The sequence below is a fragment of the Arvicanthis niloticus genome, chromosome 3, assembly GCF_011762505.2.
Source record: "Arvicanthis niloticus isolate mArvNil1 chromosome 3, mArvNil1.pat.X, whole genome shotgun sequence".
Classification (NCBI taxonomy): Eukaryota; Metazoa; Chordata; class Mammalia; order Rodentia; family Muridae; genus Arvicanthis; species Arvicanthis niloticus.
In genome coordinates this window covers 92,193,702-92,219,015 of record NC_047660.1, presented here as the reverse complement: position 1 = coordinate 92,219,015, position 25,314 = coordinate 92,193,702, and the positions used below count along the sequence as shown (strand labels likewise).

The 25,314-nt window shown below is 38.8% G+C and overlaps 1 pseudogene; it reads right to left on the bottom strand.

Annotated features, from left to right (window-relative positions):
* Positions 1–5,339: 5,339 nt before the first annotated feature.
* Positions 5,340–25,314, bottom strand: part of LOC117705673 (NGFI-A-binding protein 1 pseudogene) — a 55,142-nt pseudogene continuing 35,167 nt past the window's right edge.

Below are 25,314 nucleotides of genomic sequence, written 5' to 3'. Positions count from 1 at the left end.
GAAAATATTGGTGTGTGTTCTATTCATCTCAGCTTCTATGCTTGTTTAAATGTCTAAATTGGAGGCTCCACTTCCATCTGTATGCCAGCATGAACATCATCCGAAATGGTCTCCATGTTGTCTAAGGTTAGGGCTTGTACTCTATGTTTTTAACAAGGCTTCCTTTATTCCTCTGGGATGTACCAAAGCAGTTTGCAAGAAGTTTGGAGATCTCCTTTAGTCGTGGTTTAATTTTGATATAGTCTCAGTCTAATTTTTCTCTTTTACTTGTATGTATGTATGTATCTATGTATGTATGTATGTATGAATGAATGAATGAATACTTGTATGTATTTTTTCATTTTTTTGTATAGTGTCGGAGAAACTTCTGTCTAATTTTGCAAAGATCCCCTGTTTTCTTCTAAAAGTTTTATAGTTTGAGATATTATGATTGGGATACAATCTGTGTTGAGTTACTTGGTTTGAATTAGTGGCTCATTTCATTTATTTACATGTGAATACTGAAGTGCTCAGCACCAGTTAAGAAGAGTCATTGATGAGCTAGAGAGATGGCTCCATGGTTACGAGCACTGAATGCTCTTCCAGAGGTCCTGAGTTCAATTCCCAGCAACCACATGGTGGTTCATAACCATTTGTAATGGGATCTGATGCTCTCTTCTAGTGTTTCTGAAGGGAGTGACAGTGTACTCATATAAATAAATAAATAAATAAATAAATAAATAAATAAATCTTTAAAAAGTCATTTATTATTTCACTGTTCTGATGTGTCTGAAGTCAGCTACAGTGGACTCATATAAATAAATAAATACATCTTTTTAAAAAGTCATTTATTATTTCACTGTTGAATTGTCATGCCCCATCCCCTGCCAGAAAGTCACCACCGAATGTGTAGGCTTATTGCAAATTTCACTTTCTTCCTTTCTCCTCTGCTTTCCTCCTTCTTTCCCCTTCCTCTCTTTTTCTTTTCTCTTCCATCTTCTTCCTTTCTTCTGTTTTATACTATTGACCTGCATAGTTCACATTCATGGCAGCAACAGATAATCTTGATTAATGTAGAACTGGAACAAAGTTTGAAGCTGAAAAGAAGACTTTGTCCCTTTTCAAGGTTGTTGTGGGTCATTTGAGTCTATATAAATTTTAGGATCAGCTGATTAATTTATTTAAAAAAAAGTTTCTAATCTCTTCCTTATCACGATCAACAAAGTGCTCTCACATACTTTTCCCTGGACACAGGCCCTGGGTGACATGATTTTATTAATGGAAATTGCTTACAAAGTAGATGGTGATTCTTTTCAATGTGTCTAGAAGACTGTTCAATTCCACAGTGATACAGAAAACCTCTAGACTGAACCTTGTTGGATTTACTGTCCCTTTTATAAATAAAGGGGATAGAGTGGGGTAGTAAGTCTGGATGTCAGTATGATGTGTCTAACCTGAACTCTGTTACCTGCTCCTCTCTAATCCCATACAGATAGTTATCTGAGGTACCCTTTTCTCTGCCTACTCTTCTTCTCCCTGTATTTGTACCAATGTATTCTAAAGAACAACTTCTTTGATATCTCTGTCTTCCCCACACCCCCTCAGACAATGAGTCAAGGGAGAACCCTATCTTAGAAAATCTCCTTTCTAAGAATTCAGTGTTTCTTTCTATTGAAAATCATTTGCAACTGTGGGTTCCAAGATTGTCTTCATCTCTTACTGCTTGGAGCCCTGATACACTGGCCTCTATGAAATTCTCCATTAACCTAGACTGTGTCTGTGCCTCATAGATTTTAGTCACTTCATGCATCATAAGAGTAGAGAAAGTGTTGAAGAATAATAAACATTTTATTTCCCCAGAATTGCCTGTCAGTTTACATTATTGATACTTGGTTGTTTCTGAACCACTGTAGCAGAGTTAAATATAAATGGGATTCACCAATCTGAGAAGACAGGGGAATCTACAACCTGGGATATGCTTAAAGTCACTTTTACTGGGCTCTGTTTAATCTCAGAGTATTTCTGAGTGCATAAAAGAGTTCTGCATCAGAGATTCTGCCTCTGACTGTTCTGAAAGTCCCTTGGATCTTATCTGGTTACCATTCTCATGCTTGTGAGAGAACAGGTCATATCAGTACCTGTCATTATGTGAACTTAATTGATAATTAATTATGTGAATTTACTTGATAAGTGAATGAATAATTAATACCTTGATTGTACCCCGTATTTGACTAAGAATGGTGTTACATATTTCCCTCATTCTATATGTTCTTAAATATGTAATCCATTGGTGGGTATCAATACTGTTTAGCTATATAGTACTTCTCTATTCTTTCAATTATTTTAATTGTATAATATACCATAATTGGCATAGAACATACAAGCCAAGAAATATGGTCAGTGTTTTAAATCAACAGTTTTCAAATTCAGTATGGACATGAACTGTTAAATTAGCTATAGTATATGTTTATTAGTATTTATTGTATAAAACAAAAAGTTTTATGGTGACATTTTTATACATACATATAGCATGCCTCAATAATATTCTTTCCTTATCTTCTACATTTGACCCCAGTACCTTTCCCTTCTCTGATAGTTTCTTTCTATTTTCTAGACTTTTCCACCCTAGATTCTACATGAGAAGAAACATGCAGCATTTGTCATCCCGAGTCTAAACTATATTCTTAATGTGTTGATGTCCAATTTAATTTCTTTTTCCTGCCCATGATGTGGTTTCATGCTTCTTCATAATGCAATAAAATTTAATGTGTGGACATGACACTTTTCTTTATCAACTCTTTTGTTGACAGATATCTAGGCTGATCCCATGTGTTGGCTATTGTTATTAGTACAGCAATAAACATGAATGTACAGTTATCTCTATGGATACTTAGATTTTGTTAGCCACATACCCAGGAGCTATGTAGTTGATTTATTTGTACTTATGTTTACAGTTTTGAAGATTGTTCACATTTATTTCTGTAGTACTTGTGATTTTTTTTTTAATCCCTAACAGGAGTATGTAAAAGTTCCTTAACTTCCATACCCTCATCAACATTTGATACTTGTTTTTTGGTAATACCATTCTGGCAAATAAAATGAAATTTTATTTAAAAATAAAATTTTAAATGATGAAAATTTAGAGTAGTTTTGATTTGCTAAAGATGTTAAACATTTGATATGTAATCATCTACTATTTGCACAATTTAACCAACTTTATGTTATTCATTTGTTAGCTGGTTGTTGTTTTTTTCACATTTAATATTTTGAGGTATTTATGTATTCTAAAAATTAACGTTTTTTTCAGATAACTGGTAAAAATTTTCTCCTATTCTAGTGTTTTCTTTTCTGGACACTAGATAGAATGTCCAGTTTTAAACAATCTTATTTGTCAATTTATTTTATTGTTTCCTGAGCTAAGGGAGCCCCGTTCAGAAAGCCATTGCCTATGACCATATCATGGAGGTTTCTTGTATGTATTCTTCTAGAAGTTTTTTTTTCTTTTCTTTTTTTTTTGTGAGGCAGAGAAACTCTTTATTACCACAGGAAGCAAGGGCACTCATCTCTTCAACAGTTTTAAGAATCACAAAAATGCAGAATTCACACAATAAAGAATAACACAGACTTAGGGAGAAATGGTCCCTTGGGTTATATTGGCTGTAATACTGAGGTAACCAATTGACCTTGTTCAGTGGAAATATCTTAAACGAAATGAAAAGAAACACTAGTTATAACATCTAATTTATGTATATCATTCAAATAAAGATATATATTATTTGCTTTAATTATAGCAAGTTACACATTAGCATTCCAAGATAAAAACTGTATTCTACTGAAAACTTGTGTGTGTGTGCTTCCTCTTTATCTGTAAGCATGGAAGTCAGAAAGTATGCTACTTAAGGAGACTTTCTTCTGGATTTAAAAATGCAGGTTCTAGGTCCAGGAAAGACAAATGTCAGCTGGAAGACTAATGCATCTTTTAAAACTTGCATGTTAAAATCTACAAACTTGACCTGTAAGACATAGTATTTATTTATTTATTTATTTATTTATTTATTTATAGTTTTTAAAAAAAGACCACAAAATTTCTCAAAATGGATTATGGAACACAGGAAATGGTTCATCAAAGTACAGGGATACTATCCAGTGCTATGGCTAATATTAAAAACTGAACAGTCTATTTAAATGGTATTACACTATCTTTACACACTGTGGACAGTGAGACCACAATAATCAACCTCACAGTAGCAACAGAGCCACATGGTCTCTAAGATACTTTTTAGTGGGCAAGATGCTGTGGTCCAATAGAAACATTTAGGAAGGAAAAAGCCTTGTAATGGTCGAAAAGCTGTTTACTGGTGTTTCTACTGTAAAACTCTCCTACAGATCAAATTGAAAAGTGATTACCTATGTGATTAGAACCTATGGTGCAGACATCTCACCTAACATCTGGCCAACAGATTTCAGTGTAACAGATTAGGAATTCATATCGATGACAGCATGACCTAAAGCAGAACTATACACAAGACACACACTCCATGTCCACTCACCACATATCATCTTTATCGCATTTAGGGCTAACTTACTATGCCTTAATTTGTTTAACATATTCTGAAATATCAGTGTTTAAGTCAAGGCTTTGACATATTAATCCATTTATTTCAAGTCCTCTGTCCAATTTTTGTTATATCTTGAGCAGCTGTCGTAAATGTAGCCTACCTCATCTTGGGAATGTTACTCCAATTCTTAATTTGTGCACTGATTAAACCAATGAAAGTGATATTATTTAGTGACAATTACATATTTCCTATTAATCAAAATCAATGTTACCAAGTATTAAGCACACAGCCTTCTCTGTGGTGTAAACTGTGTGTTTATCTTCCATCTTTCTCCAGTCTCCTTGCCAATAACTACATTGCCCAGCCTTTCTTTCTATGACTGCAAAAGTTCTAAATGCTGACACATAATATTTATGGTAGATACACATAAGTTGACAACAAAATTTCAAGTAAAATGAATGGTATCCACATCTATTAGACTGCAAGGTATCAACACCTAGATTTGCTTCTATAAATTACAAAGACACGTTGTACATTCTTAAATAGTGAATGTCTACGATATTGAGCCTTTCCACACAAGCAACTTATACAGGAAGGTAACTGGTCAGTGCGTGTTACACTGCAATGTTCTCTTGATTCCCTCCTCTGTGGTTGTTGCTTTGTCCTGGTGTCCACAGAGTGACAGTGTGAGTTCTTATGCTTTGGCTATGGTCTGTGAGCTGAATGAGGCAACACTATTAAGGTTATTAAGGCTTAATCTTTGATGGAGCATTATCCTTGAATCTGGTGCCATTTCCAGAGAACAGGAGGAGAATCTCAGCTATCTTGAGTCTTCAGGCTCTGTTTTAATAACTTTCTTTTCCAAGGTAGAATGAGGATAGTCTGTTAAAATCCCAAGGCTCTCTGATGAATGGGACTTAGTGTCACTAGAGTAAAGCCTACTCAGCTCCTCCTTCATCACAAAATGATGGGGCTGTCTGTTCTGCACACTAGGAATTCGAAGATTCAAAGGTCTTCTTGTCCATTGGAGCCATCAGAAGGCAGGCCGCCATCAGGCTCTGCTCTCCGGAACTCTGCTTGTAGAGTCCGGCCGTGAGTCTCCGCTCCTGCTGCAGCCTTTCATAGCCTGCCTGGGCACACAGGAGCTCCATCTGTTCACATCCCCCTGTGAACTGACACCTGCAAGCTCCTCACTCTTGGCTCTGGCTTGCTGGAAGAGTGTTGGCACAGCATCCTGGAAGTCTGGAAATCCGTTCTCCATTTTAATTCTCTTTGGAGATAAGTCATCTCTTTCACCTCATTTTAACCTGGTGGTCCTGTAAGTGTATTTGTAGGTGACTTCTCGAGAAACCTGCCTGGCTAGGGCAAAAAGCTCACGTTGTCCTTCACACACAGCTGAGCGGCTGCCTCATTAACAGTAAGCTCATGCAATGTGAGGTGTTTATCAACCTTTCTTTTGGAGTCAAATCGCCCATAGATGGTGCTATACTTTCTAATCTCCTCCTCTTTGTGTGGGTCTTCATCACTCATCTTGAAGATGTGACCAATCATTTTGGCCAAATTCTTATTGTTCTTCAGCAGCTCTTTCACTTCATTCAAGTCACTTTTGGGCAGCGTGGGAGCAATCTGCTCCACACACTCAGCCACAGAGAGTGCAGCAGCAGCAGCAGCAGCAGCAGCAGCAGCAGCAGCAGCAGCAGCAGCAGCAGCAGCAGCAGCAGCAGCAGCAGCAGCAGCATCCAGGGCCTCACTGCTTTCCTTTGGAGAGGCTGGGGAGCCCAGGTCTGCTGGGGAGAGACTATGCTGCTTTCAGTGGCGTGGTGTCCTTACCAAAGTCTAGATTTGCTGACACACTGCAGTGCTAAACTTCTCACCTCTGACTTGCCCTGACCCAAGCTCTGCACACAGGTGGTGGCAGCATATTTAGGGATTTTTTTTTTTTTTTTTTTTTTTTAAATGTGGCTCTCCTGAGCTGCTAATCCTTTCATAACTATTGCAGGATATTCCCAGCCACGTAGGCGATCCCTCTGGTAATTTATAGATGGGTATGCTACTGACAGGAAGGGAAGTCAATGGCTGAATTGAAAAGGCCAGAGTTTGTAACCCAGTCTCTCAAAGCCTTCTGAAGCCTTCTAACATTAAGGGGCTTGCTTGCCATGCCCACGAGTGCCATGATTTCCAAAAATTCCTCTTCTCCGCTTCACACAGTTGCTGAACATCATCACCACCTTGTTGGATAAAGGCATCAAAGTAAGAAAGCAGATTGGCTTTCTGCAATATTCTATACAGTTGCATCTTCCCCAAGGTCCTAGGTAGGGCTGTGGCCACTACTGTGGATGGGCTCAAGGCGACCAGCGGCTGCGCTGCGGTGCGCTCTGCCGGGCTCCTGCGGTGGCTGCCCGGGAAGTGGGGGCAGGGACTCATTGGGCACGTGCTCCGCTTTGTCCTTGGCCCGCCCCTACAGCGCTCGATCGGCCGGCGGCCTCCCTCCTCTTCTAGTAGTTTTAAAGATTCGATACTGACCTTAAGGATTAATTCACTTTTGAATTAATTTTTTATACGGAGTGAGAGATAAGAATCTAATTATATTTTATGGATATCCAGAGTCACAGAGCCACTTGAAAAATAAGCTGTTTTTCTCCAATATATGCTTTTGGCACACTTGTTTAAAGTCATATGGCTGTAGCTGTTGTGTGGGTTTAGTTCTGGCCATCTACTCTACTCTATTCCACTCTTTTATGTTCTATTCTCCTCTACTCTATTCTACTCTTTGCACATCTGTTTTTTATAACACTTGTTCGTTACTGTGGTTCTGTGGTATAATTTAAAGTCACTTATAGTAATACCTAGACAACTGCTGTTTTTCCTCAGCATTCCTTTGTCTTGGATATTTTGTACTTTTTTTTGTGGAAACAAGCAATTTATTTCTTTCGGTATTCTATTAACATATTAATTAGGCAAATAAATTTCTTTTATATGTCATTTCCATAATACAAATGCAGTGAATTAGATATATGCACCTTCTCACCTACCCTCAAAATTTCCAGCCTCTTTTCCTTCCTTCGAGTGGCCCATTTCTTAATCTATTAGGCTCTCTTCTAATTTCCGGAGAGAAAAACGTAACACGTTCTTTCTAACTAGCATACTATGTGTAACACGATGCCCGCCAAGCCCTTTCATTCCCTTGAAAAAGATAGTATTTCATTCTTCTATATGGCTGACTAGTAGTGCTTCATACATATTTTCCATATGTCCCTCATCTGTTTTTCTCCTAAGTGGCAGGTAGGTTTATTTCCTGTACCAATTATTGAGAGTAGTACCATAAAAAAAGCTATGGTGGCATGTCTTTTGTGTTTTGATGGTAGAGCAGACCACTTGTTAGGTAACACAGCTTTCTTTAAAGCTGTTTTCTGTTTGATCTTGGTCTTTGAACATCAATGCAAAGACTGTTATCTCAAAGGAAAATTGTTAAATTCAGAAAATAGAGCTTTGATAGAGATATGTTTATTCAGTTCATAAAGGGAAAACACCACTATAACTCTAGAGCTGAGGAGGCAGAACCTAGGGTGTCAGTATAATTCCAAGGTCAATGTGGTCTACATTATGAGTTCCAGGTGAACCTGAACTACATATACAGCAAGTCTGTATCACCAAAAAATAAAATAGAAAATAAAATGTGTGTAATATAACATTTAATTTGTTTTATTCTTACTTTCTTCCCTGACCCTGAATTTCTGACTATCTAATGAAAATTCAGGCATTTCTTCAAGTTCTCAAGCCAGAAAATAACTTTCCAATGTGGATTAAACAAGAGTAGAGAACAAACTACAATAAATTATGACTCATATTAGCAATGAAAAATATTTCATGTGAGCCAGTGACATGTTTCAGTGGCTAACAGCACTAACAGCCAGAATTTGCTTCTCAAAACCCACAGTGCAACGAGAGATGCAACTCCCAAAGATTGTCACCTTCACGTGCGTGCTATGATACCCACGGGCAAGCACACACTCATGCATATGGACTTGCACACATATCAAATAAAAACAAAATTTCAATTGAAAAAATATTAACATAAGTAGTCCAATAATGTAAAAGATTTAATGTGAATAGCCCATCATAATTTTCTAAGTACAACACAATTATCCTAACGAAAACTGGGATATAAAATATTAATTTTACTTACATTTAACATTTATGCATATGTTAGGCTTCTTTTGATTTTATTGGATATTTTATTTATTTACATTTCAGATGTCATCCCCTTTCCCCATTTTCCTCCCTAGAACCCCCATCTTAACTCCCCTCCTTCTTTATGCTTTTATACCATTTTATTACATGCAAGTATTAAGGTCTGTTCTAGGTTTTATTTATTTACATTTCAGATGTCATCCCCTTTCCCCATTTTCCTCCCTAGAACCCTGTATCCTATACCCCCTCTTCCTTTATGCTTTTATACCATTTTGATTACATGCATGTAATAATGTCAGTTCTAGGTTGAGGGTCTAACAATAAAATAGATGCAAATAGTAGAGGAACAAGCAATACAATAAACACAAATAGTCAAAGAAAAAGTAAGGCATTAAACCCAGTTACATGAACACTCCCATGATCACTGTTTCTAAAGGCTTATCAGGATGACCAAAATATCTGAGCCTACTTCCCTATCTTAGCCCAAGGTCATTTTCATGTCTAAAGCCTACTTCCTTGTTCTAGTCTAAAATTTAGAATCCTGTCTGAAATTACTTCTTTGTTCTGGCCTAATATTTAGATTTCTGCCTGAGATTACTTCTTTGTTGTAGCCTATGATTTAGATGCCTACCTGAACTTCTTTGTTCTATTCTAATGTCAGATTCCTGCTTGAAGACTACTTCCTTGTCCTTGGCCGATGCCATATTCCTGTCAAGCAGCTCCTTCTCTTGTCCTTGGCCCATGTCAGCTTCTTGCCAAGCAGCCCCAAAGACTCTCCACCTCTCCACCTTTTTTATTTTGTTAATAAGACTGAGCCTGTCTTAGGTCATTCTGACAAGAATGCCTTCCTTACCCATCATGGAATATGTATTATCAAAGGCAATGCACTTCTGTCTTAGGTTGGTAAGGCTCTGTGCAGAATCTTACCCATCCTTGGCTTGCCAGCCTGTTAATTTAATAACTTTGTCTGGGGGTCCATTTTCAGGTTTAAGCCATGTACTTTGGCTGCCAACATGTTGATGTTGTTAAAGATAAGCTTTAACACGATGGGCAGGAATAAAAGTATTCCCAGGACAAGAAGGGTTAGCCTGATCAAGGTATATATGCCATTCCTGTGGTTTGTCCAAAATGGAAATACTGAGCTCAGACCATGGATACTTTTATTGGGATTATCTGCAGCATCAAAGGTCAACAGAGCAGCATTCTTTAAATTCATAATCTCATTATGCAAAGTTTACACACCCAGAGAGGTATTAGAATTATGCCAAATATTCTACAGGTGTCTTTAAACTTTTTTCTAATCATAATGACAATCATTGTGAATTTCAAAGTAATACTACTCCAATAATATTTATCATGACACTTGGGATGGCTCCTAACTCTTGAACCCTGAACCTTCTTCAGAAAATTTGAGTGGGTTGTAGAGCATCATTCCTTGTTCCAGATACCTATATAAATCCTTTTGTATACTCAATACATTAGCAACATTTTTTTTCTAGATGGTTAACAAAAATAGTTGTCTTAACTTTTTGTGTCAATGCTATTGCAGAAGCAGTGGTGCTAGCAATTAATGGAACTAAAGCTGTTATACCAGCAATAATCAAGCCTGCTACCCTCTTGCTTCTGCTTAAAGCCTAATTCACTTCTTCAAGGACTTTTAAGCTTTTTTTCAGAGAATCAAGGTTTTCTAATACTCAGGTCAGTGAGACCAAAGCTGGTTGATAGACCCCCATAACAGACATGCCAGGTTTCAACACACTTACATAATTGGAAATTATACAGTCAATGCAACTTACAATAAATGCGGTAGAAGAGACAAAACCAATTTTAGCTTGACAATTAAAATATGCACTAACCCTTGTTGGAAATCCAGATCCTGTCTCAACATTATTTCTTGCTATCCTAACATCATATGAGCTACAGCTAGCTTCCAAATATGTTCCTGACAAATCCAGATCCAGTCTTCCAAAAGTAGACTATTATTTCCCATATTGGATTGATTTCTCGACCAGTACATGATTGAGTCCTAATAGCTGAGCACCTTTAAGAAGAATAAAAGAGACATAGTTTCTCTTTTCTATTCTCTATCCCACAAGGTCAAAAATCTTGAGGCCAGGCACTTGTCCCATCTGGGATATAGTCAAGCAAATGTGGGTCAGGAACACATGTCCAATACAGCTCCCCAGTCACCCTTGTCAGGGCACTCAGCAAGCTCACAGGTCGGCATCATTCTTTGTCTTAGCAACAGTATGTCTCACCAATTTTTTTAAAGTTCCATGGGCCTCTTCCACAGTACCCTGTCCTTGAGGATTATACAAAAATCCCTGTAATAAATTGTTAACAAAAACACTGCTCAACTATAATTGCCAGGCCCATTATCTGTTTTATAAAATTGGATATTTTATTTATTTACCTTTAAATGTTATCACCTCTCTCATCCCTCCCAAAACCCCTTAACTCATCCCCCTTCCTCCTATTACTATGAGGGTGTGCTCCTACCATCCTACCATTCCGGCCTCCCTGCTCTTGAATTTCCCAACACTAGGGAATCCAAACTTTCAGGCACCAAGGCTGTCTACTTCTACAGATGCCAGGCAAGACCACCCTCTACTACCTATACAGGTGGAGCCATGAGTCCCTCCCTTTGTGTTCTTGGGCTAGAGATTTTAGAGTGACTACTCCAGCTTGTTTCTTGGGACCATTTGCTTGAAAAATTGTTTTCTAGCCTTTTACTCTAAAGGTAGAGTCTGTCTTTGTCACTGAGGTGCATTTTCTGTATGCAGGAAAATGCTGGGTCCTCTTTACATATCCAGTCTGTTAGCTTATGTCTTTTTTTTATTGGGGAATTGAGTCCATTGATGTTAAGAGATATTAAGGAACAGTGATTGTTGTTTCTTGTTTTTTTTGTTATTAAAGGTGGAATTATGTTTGTGTGGCTACCTTCTTTTGGATTTGTTGGAAAAGAGTTACTTTCTTACTCTTTCTAGGGTATAATTTCCCTCCTTGTATTGGAGCTTTCCCGCTATTATCCTTTGTAGTTCTGGGTATGTGGAAAGATATTGTTTAAATTTTGTTTTGTCATGGAATATCTTGGTTTCTCCATCTATGGTAATTGAGAGTTTTGCTGGGTGTCGTAGGCTGGGGTGACATTTGTGCTCTCTTAGGGTCTGTATGACATCTGTCCAGCATCTTCTAGCTTTTATAGTATCTGGTGAGAAGTCTGGTGTAATTCTGATAGGTCTGCCTTTATAATTTACTTGACCTTTTCCCCTTACTGCATTTAATGTTCTTTCTTTGTTTTGTGCATTTGATGTTTTGATTATTATGTGATGGGAGGTATTTTTTTTCTGGTCTAGTCTATTTGGCATTCTATAGGCTTCTTGTATGTTTATGGGCATCTCATTCTTTAGGTTATGGAAGTTTTCTTCTATAATTTTGTCGAAGATATTTATTGGCCCTTTAAGTTGGGAATCTTGACTCTCATTTATACCTATTATCCTTAGGTTTGGTCTTCTCATTGTGTCCTGGATTTCCTGGATGTTTTGTGTTAAGAACTGTTTGCATTTTGTGGGTTTTTTTGACTGCTGTGTCAATATTTCCTTGGTATCTTCTGCACATGAGAGTCTCTCTTCTAGCTCTTGTAGTCTGTTGGTGATACTTGCGTCTATGACTCCTGATTTCTTTCCTAGGTTTTCTATCTCCAGAGTAGTTTCCCTTTGTGATTTCTTTATTGTTTCTACTTCCATTTTTATGTCCTTGATGTTTTTGTTTAATTCCTTTACCTGTTTGGTTGTGTTCTCTTGTAATTCTTTAAGGGATTTTTGTGTTTCCTCTTTAAGGGCTTCTACCTGTTTACCTGTGTTCTCCTCAAATTCTTTGAGAGTGTTATTTATGTCCTTCTTAAAGTCCTCTAGCATCATCATTAGAAGTGATTTTAAATCTGAACCTTGTTTTCCTGGTGACATGGGGAATCCAGAACTTTCTAGTGTGAGAGAACTAGGTTCTAATGATGCCAAGTACCCTGGGTTGCTGATGCTTATGTTCTTGCCCTTGTCTTTTGCCAGTTGGATCTCCTTAGTGCTACCTGCCCTGTCTCTGACTGGAGCCTGTCCTGCCTATTATCTTGGTTGTATCAGAACTGTGTGGAGTAGTTGTTACTACTGGGGCTAGAGCTGGGGCCCAAGATCTGCTCAGTGCTCAGGCACAGACAGGAAGGAACCAGTGCTCTGTGCCAGGAGTGAATTCCTGGTTCCTTGTGGGTCCCACTTACTTCCCATTTGGGGCGGGTGTTACTGTCTCCTTATCTAAGATCCTTCCTGGGTTAGAGCTCCTGGGAGGCCTAATTCCTCTGGGTCCTATGAGCCTGATACTATTTCTTATTTGGATATTTTATTTATTTGCATTTCTGTTTTATTGTATATTTTATTTATGTATATTTCAAATGTTTTCCCTTGTCCCAGTTTTCTCTTTGGAAACCCCTTATCCCATTCTCCTTCCTCTTGCTTCTATGAGGGTAGTCATCCACCCACCCACCCACCCACTCCCTATTCCCTATCCTGGCATTCCCCTCCACTGGGGCATTGAGCCTTCACAGGACCAAGGCCCTCTCCTCCCATTGATGCCAGAAAAGACCATCCTCTGGTATGTATGCAGCTGGAGCCATGCGTCCCTTCATGTGTACTCTTTGGTTGGTGGTTTAGTCCCTGGGAATCTGCTTGGTTGATATTATTGTTCTTCCTATGGTGCTGCAAACCCCATTCAGCTCCTTCAGTCCTTTCTCTAACTCCTCCATTTGGGTCCTGGTGTTCAGTCCAATGGTTGTCTGCAAGCATCCGTAACTGTATTTGTCAGGCTCTGGCAGAGCCTCTCAGGAGACAACTATATCAGGCTCCTGTTAGCAATCACATCTTGGCATCAGCAATAGTGTCTGGGTTTGGTGTACCTATAATGGGATGGATCCCTTGGTGGAGTAGTCTCTGTATGGTCCTTCCTTCAGTCTCTGCTCTACATTTTGTTCCTGTATTTCCTTTAGACAAGAGCAATTCTTGGTTAAAAATTTAGAGATGAGTAGATGGCCCCATCTTCAAAATGAGGGCCTTGCCTAACCTCTGGATATGGTCTCTACAGCTTCTTCCTCTTCTTTGTTGGGTATTTCAGCTAATTTCATTCTGGGTCCTGGGAGCCTCTTGCTTTCCTGGCATCTGGGAATTTCTGGTGGCTACCCCCAGTTCCCCATACTCCATTGCTACACACCTCTGTTCAATTTCCCTACCTTCTGTATATCATCCCCATCTCCTCCCATATCTGGCCCTGCCCCCTTTTTCCTTTCACCCTCCTCTATTCCTCCCCTGTCCTTCTCACCCTCTACCTCCTGTGAGTATTTTGTTTCTAAGTAGTACTGAAGCATCAACACTTTGGTCTTTCTTCTTGAGCTTCATATGGTCTGTGAATTGTATTCCAAGCTTTTGGGCTAATATCCACTTATCAGTGAGTACATACCATGTATGTTCTTTTGTGACTGGGTTACCTCACTCAAGATGATATTTTCTAATTCCATGCATTCCATTCTGTAAATGTACCACATTTCCTATATCTATTCCTCTGTTGAGGGACATCTGGGTTGTTTCTAGCTTCTGGCTTTTATAAATAAGACTGCTATGAACATAGGGGAGCATGTGTCCTTGTTATTTATTGGAACATCTTTTGGGTATATGCCTAGGAATGGTATCACTGGATCCACAGGTAATACTATGTCCAATTTTCTGAGGAACCACCAGACTGAGTTCCAGAGTGGTTGGACCAGCTTGCAATCCCACCAACAATGGAGGAGTGTTCCTCTTTCTCCACATTGTCAACAGCATCTGTTGTTATCTAAGGTTTTGATCTTAGCCATTCTGACTGGTATGAGGTGGAATCCCAGGGTTATTTTGATTTGCATTTCTCTAATGCCTAAGGGTGTTGAACATTTCTTTAGGTGCTTCTTGGCAATTTTCTTTCTTTCTTTTTTTAAAAATTGGTCTTGAGAAATCTTGGTTACCTTTATCAGTTACTTGAGTTAAGAAATCAAGGTAATCTTTGAACATGAAAATAAAGGCTTGACTTTTATAACTATGTCTTTGTTCATTTTTGGGCTTCCTGTGTGAGACATTGTAGGAATTCATCATTGCTGTTGCCTTTTCTAATCAGGCTTCCTCATCTCCCCAGAATAGATGATTGCATATCTTCATGTGACACTATCATACACTGTCTTTGTTCTTAAAAATGTAGATAGAGAGGAGGCAATAAGAAGATGCAGGCAGTAGATATACCATCTTTAAATTGATGGAGCATATGAGAAGGCAGAATATAAAGGGAGGGCCACTGGGCTATTGGATTGTGGCTAAAGTATTTCAAATCTCACATGCTCTTGCTCTTGGTTTCTATTTCCAATATGTGCTTGGTAGCTAGTGTGTCTCCAGACATCAATGCTTCAGATAAAAAAAAAATGTGTCTGAATTAAGCACAGTGTGAAGTCTTAGAAGTAACAGGGATTGGAAGGTTTGTAATAATTGCTGGCTCATATAATGTCAATGCAAGGAGAGTTTTCAGAAATCACATTCAAACTTTATGTTCAAAGTGACATGAGTTCTATTGGATGACTATCAGGACACAGGAAAATATAAAAAAAAAAGTTTCTTATTTGTTAGGATGGGTATGGTTTTCTGCATTGTAAGGTAGTCAAGATTATGCCTAGTGGAACCTAACCAACTTGTTAGACAAAAATCAAGAAGCCTTGGGAATGAATAGATGCAAAATTCTTCTCTTATCTCTATAAACAGAGTAAAGAAGCCAGAGGGACATGCAGGATGTGGTGCAATCATTGGGATATATTTCAAACCCTATATTTTTCAAGGATTATCATGACCTTGTGGAGGTCCTGAAGAGGACTGAATTTGTTATTCAGTCTCAATTTGACCTTGGTTCTGATGAGGTTCTCTGTGAACTGAAGCCACAGGAATGCCTAAGTTTTCAGGGGCAGGATCCTAGGTAGAGAAGAACTTTACTGACCTACAGATTGCATCATAGAATTGAGAAACAAGCTTATGCTTGAGGATGAAAAGAATATCTGAGCAGCTTTTTGTGAATGTTGACTTTTTTTTCCTGTAGGACAACGAGCTTCTTTGACACAGCAAGGTCGAGGTATCTATGTATATAAGTAGGGATTTCTGAAGACTACCTGGCTATGTGAATCTCGGTCTCTGTGAAACCTGGGCTGGAGTTAACACTATGTGGGTGGTGATGAAGTGTGCTTGTAGATAAAGTTCACTGGGGATGGAGTGGAGTCTATTAAAGAGGACCTTGACCAAGGCTGAGAGGAACTCCAGCATTATAAAAGAAATCTTTTATATTGTACTGAGAAAAGCAACCTCAAGGGACCCTGAAAAGAGGATTTTGAAAAAAAAAAAAAAACACAATCATAGATACAATCATGTTGTCAGATATCTCTGAGGCCTGGATTCATAAAGCCAGGTGGTCTTCAGAAACCTCTACCTATATACTTAGATACTGTGACCTTGGTGTGTCCGAGAAGCTCAGTGTCCTACAGGGAAAGGGGGCCAAGTTTCACAAGATCCTGCTTGGGGATGTTATGGTTGCTCAGATACGAGTATGTGGCTGGCTCATCTAATTTACGTCTGAGGGAATGGCTGTAGCTGGCAGGTTGGAGACTTAGGAAAAAGTTGCTATTGAGTTTTCAGTCTCAAGGTAGTCTTTTTGTAGGAATCTTTCCTTTGTAAGAAGAGTTCAGTTTTATTGCAAGACCTGCAGATGACTGAATGGGGCCTGCATTGTGGATTGCTCTGCTCACACGCTACTCAAAATCTATGGACTGTAAATACTTGCCTCATCTTTGGAATACCTTCATAACAACATACAGGTATATTTGACTAAATATTTATATATCACCATACAATCAACCCTTATAATAATTTTGGTTGGAACAGGTTACAGATTTAGCACAAATAATATCATGTTGAAGCCTCAATCAGGCCTTGAAAGCCTACATGTAGGCTGCAACTCCTGCCAAAACAGAAGTGAAGACCTAGCCCACCTTCCAAAACATAAACAAAAAGTAAGGCAATAGTTTCTGGAAAGTTCCTGAATAAAAGGTCCCTATGTGTACTAACAATGCACTAACTTTGCCTATTGGCTTCTGTAGGTCTGTTCTTTGCTAACTGAAGTGTAACAGCCAGGATGTGGTTTTGTGTGATTTACACAAGTTCCCCATGCAGTTGCTGGCTCATAGTAAAGGTTTTCTTTTTAGCTTTAAGAGTTTCTGTGTTGTAGTCCCTGATGGGTTTACCTTACAAGGTTAAAGGAAAGAAGAAAAATTCTTCAATGTCCAAGTTTGTCAGAAATTTGTCTGAGGCCATGCTGTGACATTGACTCATCTTGTGTGTGTCTGGAAGTGTGGGAGAATGGAGTTGGGTAATCGTAATTACAGATTTATGGCATTCTTTGTCCCATTGCCCGAGTCCTTTAGGTAAAATTAGCTGTCTGGGTACAGTGCCAGAGAATAGGGTCAACACTGAAATAAAGATTTTTTTCCTGTTGCTTATGGGAAAGAAAAAAAAGTGTTTAAGCATGTAAGTGTGTGTGTGTGTGTGTGTGTGTGTGCACGCACACACACGCACGCACAAGTGTCTATATGTATGTTTTCTCATTAGAATTTCCCCCACATTGATTAGTGAGTGATTGTGGAGGCTCTTGTTTCTGCTCTGTTGTTACATAATTTGCTATGTCACTCTCCTTAATCTTTCTTGATCAGATTAGCAGACCATTCATTATATATGCCAAGACAAATCAAGAGATATTTTCCTAAAGTCATAAATTTCTACAAGGAAATTAGTGTTTATCACTCTTCCCCAGAGAAAGACCCACATAAAACCTTTTTTTCCCTCTCTGTGGTTGTTATGCTTTGGGGAGACAAGCCAGGCTGATGCTAAGAGTTGAGAGAAGTTATTAAGATTAGCTTGTCAGTACCTAACCTGGAATTCAAAGCCAGAGATCCTGGCCTCAAGTCTTGCTGTCGAAAATCAATTCTTTAAGTCTTATTAAAAGATATTAAATATAGAAGTCTCATTGATCAAGGGTTTGAGAGGCACAAGAATTAAAGAAAAGGAGCGTTGGTTTGAGTTCCACTCCGAGCAAACATCCAGAGCTGCTAACTTGCCAGACCCCTTTTCTACCTTCCAGGGACCGAGCTGAGGATTCTCAGCTGTGTGGTCTGGGCCATTATAGGTCTGGGCTTTACAATGTGTAAGTCGTTTTGTAGGAAGAAAAGTTTTATAATACTCTTGCCCAGGAAAACTAAAGATTTTTTTTAAAGGACAGATAAAAATTAATATTGGCCAGTTTGAGGTTTGTGGTGTTTTGACAGAAGGAGCAAGGGGCAAATGAGTGAAGGAGGGCTGTTGACATCCTCTTCCCTGGTACTGTGCAATTTACCACCCAAGTCATCCTTATAGCAACTCATCATACCCTGCCAGACCATCACTAAAGGAAGCACAGAACAATAGGTCAAGGTACTTTGGAACCGGAACTTGTTAGCCCAAAGAGAGATGCATCATGGTTGGTGTAAGAACATAGGTACTTACCTTTTCATTTTACAAATTACCTCAAGCTTCAGAATATAAATGATGTGCAAACACAGGCACCATTTTTCTAGTTTATTTCTTAAGTAGGCTGAAGTCTAACAGTGCCTAAATTGCTTCGTAATTGACTCACTAATTATGTTTTAATAATGGAAATCTAAGTTGTAGACTAATAGGCACAAATCAAAATGTGGAATCACGTTGGCCTTTGAATGGCAATGATTCTATGTAGGTCACTTCTTCAAGGAACAGGATAAAATTGGATAATGAATATGAATTACCTTATGGAGGATTCTGGGCTTTTACTTGAGACTGATAGCTGCTGGCAAAGGGAACTTTGTGTATTTGGCACATATGTAAAGCAGCTGCGTTCTCCTCTCTGGTTCTGTGGAACTGGCCTGTAGCAAGAACTCCTCACACCCTACCAGACTATTCTTGAAGGATGCAAAGTACAGTAAGTTTAGCTACTCTAGAATCAGAACTTCTTAGCCCAAAAAGATATGTGAAACTGGTTCTGGTGGCAATGTAGACCCTGGGCACAAATCTCCCACCATGAGGTTATGGCAACGTAGTGTGGTGCATGAATGGGACACTGGGTATAGGTCATGGAAGCATTAGCTTTTGCCATGGCTAGCCTCTTGGTCTGCTCAGGAAGAAGTATGGACACCTAGGTCCTCCCACCCACCACATGGTTAGCATGTGGTCTCTGTGTGCCAGGAGATAATAGAGATGATAGAGTTCTTGGACCATGTACTCTGGACTCTGTTTTCTACCTTGCTTTTCAAAACAAGAAACTCGTTTTCAGAATTTCTGAATTTCTTTTTTTAGAGGGTTAACTGACTTTATTATTTTTTTGAGCTTATAGTTACATTATTTCACTCTTCCCTTTATTCCCTTCAAAGCCTCCCATATACCCTTTCCTCTCTCCTTCAAATTCAGGCATCTTTTTTTTTTCTAATTGTCACTATATGCATATGTGTGTGTGTGTGTGTGTGTGTGTGTATCTTCCCAAATATAACCTGTTCAGTCCATATAATATTACTTTGTTTGCTGAGTAGTGTTAGTGTATGCCTTTAATCCAGCACTCAGGAGGATGAAGCAGGTGGATGTCTGTATGTTTGGAGCCAGCTTGGTTTATAGAGTGAGTTCCAGGACAGCCAACGCTAAACACAGAAACACCTTGTCTCAAAATTCTCTCTTCCCCCATATATATTACTCTTTTGTTTTCAGGGCCTCTCCTGCTTTTAGCTTTCACCAGTTACCTATAGTTCTTTGTGTAGGGTTGAGGTCTTGTAGACTTTCCCCTGTCCAGTTTGTCTGGTCTATTGGTGTTATTTTTGTCCAGTTCATATTTGAGCAGCCATGTTAATGAGGCTTTATTGGTATTGCTTTTGATGTTACTAGGAGACACACTCTCATAGAAAACTTCATGCCCCTGGCTCTTACAATCTTTGGGCTCTCTCTTCCACAGTGTTTCCTGAGCCTTAGGTGAGAGAGTTCATTGGAGCTTCCAAAGGAGGGAAATAATGACCAGTTCTATCCAGCTGTGATGCCTATGAAGAAAATCAATGACCATCATAGCAAGGTAGCCCTAAGCTCGAAGTAGTGGTGTACATACCTTGGTGGTAACTAACAGCTATCTAATTGGACTCAATTTTTTTCTTTTTTCAATTTCTTTTTTTTAAAGAATTGGCTACAATGTGATTTGTTTATGTTGAGTACTGTTTCTGTTTGTTTTTCATTCTTTGACTAGAAATAATCCTATATTTTGTAAAATGTTCCGTGCCCCTTTTCGAGTCCCCTTCGCCCGCGAAAGAGACACGTGAGGCAGTGTTCGGGTGGTTACTACAACGAGGTTTTATTCTTGTATCAGCAGAAGCGGAAAGACCCAAGCCTGGGAAAGGCACTGCTATATGTACCCTAGAGTGGCGTGTTCACTTCTAATTGGCTGTTCACTCATCACCCCATATTATGCCCCGGGGATGGGCAGTGACTTTGGCGCACTTTTGCTTTTTGCACCTGCACAGTTAGTTGTTTACTTGTGGGAGCACAGGTTGCCCGCGCCATCTTGTAATGGCAAATGCTGTCACGCTCACTGCAGCTCCTAACAGTCAAATTCACTATGGAAATTTGAAAAAACAAATTTGTCATTAGACCAGATGTCATTAGACCATTCATTTGGCCAGATGAAACACTCAAGACAAAAACTACTTGTGATGACTTTCAGGCCAGAAGTTGTGTCCCCTCATTGATAAGATGACCTTAGAGACATTGCTAATAGTGTCTTGAAAAAGCATGGGGTTTGAGGCTTGTCTGGGCTATATAGTGAGACCATGCCCTAAAAGAAAGAAAGAAAGAAAGAAAGAAAGAAAGAAAGAAAGAAAGAAAGAAAGAAAGAAAGGAAGGAAGGAAGGAAGGAAGACAGGGCCTGGACAGATACCTGTTCAATGAGTAAGAGAACTTATTGCTTTTGCAGAGGACCTGGGCTTGATTCCCAGCATTTACACAGTGATTCACAACTATCCATAACTCCAATTTTCTGGTAACCCACTCCTCCTCTGACCTCCACTTGGTGCCAGGCACATACATGGTACACATACATACATACATACATACACACATACATACATATATACATACATGTCAACACACACACACACAACATAAATTAATTAAAAAAAAAAACATAGTTGGATGCTTGTCAATAGGACATGTATAGTTAGTGACTCAAGCCTGAGACACAGAGATCAGGATTCATCTCCAACTTTCACTAACTACAGGGCACATTTCTTAGGGGAAGATGCAGGTACATGTTAAGCCTTGGTATTTTCAACTGTTAAATGGAACTAATAATACCTGTTACTGCTGGAGGGACTCTGATTTCCATTCAGGTCCTTGGTTACATAAATGAAAAAATTTTAAAAGGGACTTTAGGAATGCTTGAGGACAATTATTGAAAGAGGTGGGTATCTTAGAGGGATTAGGCAGGCAGGCTTGTTATTGGGTAACTATAGGGAGGGGGAAACTGGAAAGAGGAGTGAATTTGAAAGTTGCATTTATTGAGACAAAAAGTGAATGTCAGTGAGCAGTTCCCCCAGGTGTGGTGTATTTAAGACTGTAAAAGTCCACATTTCATTAAGGGGCAGTCATTTCTTTAACTTTCTTGCATGTCTTCATGTGGGCCATATCTTCTCACCTTTTGGATTAGGCTAGTTTTCTTTAAGTTATAAACCATTGTTTTCTCTTTAAGAAAAGATTTTTCTTCTTAAATACAAGAAGGTCCCAGGTTATCTGGATGGGAAGACAACAAAGAACACTACCAGCCATATTATCTGAGGGTAAATGCTATCAACAAAAGCATGGTTCTGTCTGGTTCTGCCATAGTGACAGTGACATGTCCTAAACAATGCCCAGAAAGCAGCTGGCTGTAAAGCTTCTTGTTTATTCCTCTTCTTTCTGAATTTTGGCTCTTCTCATACCCTCATGGTTGTGCTTCAGGGATTAAGTGAGAGGATCCAGGCAAACACTTGACAAGATGCTTGGTTCAGAGAAGGTACTTGACCTATGGTTACTGTCAGCATCATTAACTTTGTCTTAGACCTTGGAATGAAATGTGACAATTTTGGTCTATGTGAAGTAAGATGGCTCTGTGAGACAATGGCTCTTATATCTGGGAACATTTTCAGTTAGTGGTTGGGCTTGGGATGGATCTCTCTGTGAACAGCTATATTTTGTGATCTTTTTGAGCAATGCATGCTATTATTCTGTGACAACATGGAAAAATGTATGGAAGGCTATATACTCTTGTTGCCTCTGCATTCTGTCACATGTTAGCTCACATATATAAATGTCATTGGATTTAGACCAGCTAGTGAAGAGTGTTAAATGGTAATTAGCTTGTCAACAAGCAGATGTTTCTTAAATGAAAGAGGTGATGAAATCTGTATCTGGGAAGGATACCCAAAGTAGATTGCCTGGGAGACAAATTTAAAACAGGGAGAAAAGTAAATTAAATTTATGGAATTAGTGAAAAGCTTTGAAATCAGCTAGGAGTGTGGACAAAGTGAGAAAGGGAAGAGGTGGTAATTTTGGTCAAGTCTAAGAATCAATGAAGAGGAAAGCTGATTCAATTTGATATCTCTCTCTCTCTCTCTCTCTCTCTCTCTCTCTCTCTCTCTCTCTCTCTCTCTCTCTGTGTGTGTGTGTGTGTGTTGGCAATGATAAATTAAGCCAGACATTATTTAAAAGTGGTATGAATTGTGCTTGTTTTCTTAACAATGAACAACAAGGAAAGAGGTGATTCTCAAATGTGGCAATGAGTGGGCAGTTTGAAGGGAACAACGGAGAAGGGAGGTGACAGAGTGGGGACTTATGGAGAGTTGATTAAACTGTTAGGTTCATCTGTTAGTTAGCAACCATTGATGGGACGATTCCATCTTTTTATAGAAGATACAAGGAGTAGGCCTCATCTTTCCTGATTGCATTTCCAGCAATGTCTCTTAGGGCTTAAGAAAACCACACTTAAATCATAGGAGGTATATGAATGTCTCTCCAAGGAACAGCAGAAAGTACCCATGGCTCCAGATATACATGCAGTGGAGGATGGCCTTGTCAGGCATTGGTGGGAGAGGAGGTCCTTGGTCTTGTGAAGGCAGGATGCCCCAGTGTGGGAAAATTCAAGGGCAGAGATGGGGGAGTGGGTAAATGGGTAGTGGCACACCCTCATAGAAGCAGTGGGAGGGGGGACAGGATAGGGAGTTTCTGGGGGAGGGGTGAAATGGGAAAAGGGGAAAACATCTGAAATATAAATAAGTAGAATATCCAATAAAAAATACATTTAAAAAAAGAGTTCTGAGAAAGATAGTAAGGCAGACCCTTGGTCAAGTGTTGGTTAAAACAAAGGGATATATTCTTTGCATAGTCACAAACTTCTTCAGACAGGGACTACAAGAAGACTGGAGTGACAAGATGTGTGGTTAGTCTAGAAGAAGTCAAGTTAGTACTGCTTGTCGAGTGGGTGGGGCTCAGAACTCAAGTTGCTTGTAGGATAGAGGTCAATACAGAGAATTGAAAGGTTGGAGTGCTGAGGATCACCTAGCACTCTGTAATTGGTGAGTGGGAAAACAATCAATGATATATGAAATGACTTGGAGAATATTAATTATAATTTCTAATATTCCACTCATAATTGGAGAACATGGCACTCCCTTGTGTTAGGAACTTATGGAACAGCATAGATATAGATGGCCTGGTCTTTCAAGATGTGGGGAGACCAGCAGTCCTCTTTTTAGATCCCTTTTTAAAAATGATTATAACTGCTAATGCCTGGGTCTCTTGTTATTCTCCTTTGTTTTGGAATTAATTTCTCTACTTGGCCTTGCCACCTAAAACCCATTGCCAGCAGAAAAGACTTTATTTTCTTGAAGAAAAATGCTAAATAAGCTCACAGTGTGACCAAGATTATTTTTTAACTTTAAAAGCTCTTTTTTTTCTTGCATTAGTATTTTGGCTTTTTAGAAATATAGAGTTGGGTATTTCAAATTGCTTCCTTTTCTGTATCCATGAGATATGTTACTTGGGAAACATTCTGTCTTCTGATAAGGGCTGTGCCTGCATTTCTTTCACTTTGAAGAGTTGACAGACATATTTAAATACTGTACTGGTTTATCTGCTTCAAAGATTCATTATGGCAAAACACCATTGGAATTAGGCTGAAAATACTAGGTGAGGTTTTTTTTTTTTTTTTTTAAGTTCCCATTTTGTAGGAAGGAATTAGCCTTCCCTGATGGGTGGGGGTGCTTGCTAAAACTTTTTGAGAATGATGAGGAAGTTCTTTTTTAGAGTTTCATTTTTCCAAGCCTGTTTCATTATCTCATTTCATCTGCATAACAAACCCTAGAACTCATCATAGTGGAAACCTATAGATATATAGATAAAGGGACTGATGTCTGGGTGGTGGTGTCAATGAAGACCAATTTCTTGTTTTTGCAAACCCAGCTAGAAGTTGGCTATTGATGAAGAGATCTCAGCAAAGATGTGTCATTGGAATCTACTCAAAATTCAAAGCTCAGCTTTACAAGACCAGTAGACTATGTGAAGAACTTCAGTTTTGATGCTACATTTAGAGATGCCTGATCAATGTGTTTAGTATTTCTTATAGGAACATTTGAGAGAGTTTTAAGACAGTTTTTTTCTGATGTTGGGTCACTGCACTTTAAAAATACCTTACTGTCATATAATTGATGAACTAGGCACTCACATGTTGTATTTTGATTATAACCATTCCAGTTCCTCCCAGATCAACCTCTCATGTTGTACCTAGTGAACTTTGTGTTCTCATTTCATTCCAATGGGCATCAGTGGGGTGTGGCCAACTTATCTGGGGCAATATTATTGAAGAAAACCAAAATTTCCTTTCCTAGGCTTAGGCATTATATTGGAAGAAGTTGCACAAAGATTGTAAGATCCAGAGGTAATGGATGACTATAACCAAGTAGTCAACAACAACGGTAACAACAACAATAACAGCAGGACAGTTACATATAAGAACATATAGTGGTTATATTATCATACAAAAGTGATACAGAAGAGCATATCAGACAAAATCCCAGCATGGAGGTGCAGATGGGACTCTTATTCTTAAGTGGAAAATTCTTGGTGACGATTTTTAAAAATTTTTTTTAATTTTTTTTTTTTTTTTTTTACCAATGTGTGTTGGTGTCTCTGTGTGTATATGAGTGTGTATGCATAGTCAGGTAGCTGTGGTGGTCAGAAAAGTGTGTTGTACAAGTGGTTGTAAATTTTCTGATGTGGATGCTAGAACCAAACTCGATTTCTGTAGAAGAGCAGCCAGTACTCTTAACCAGCTGAGTCATCGCTCTAGCCTCTCAGTTTAGTTTTCCTTTTAGATTTCCCTTTGTGGAAATCTTCATTTATTTCTTGCATGGCTTCTT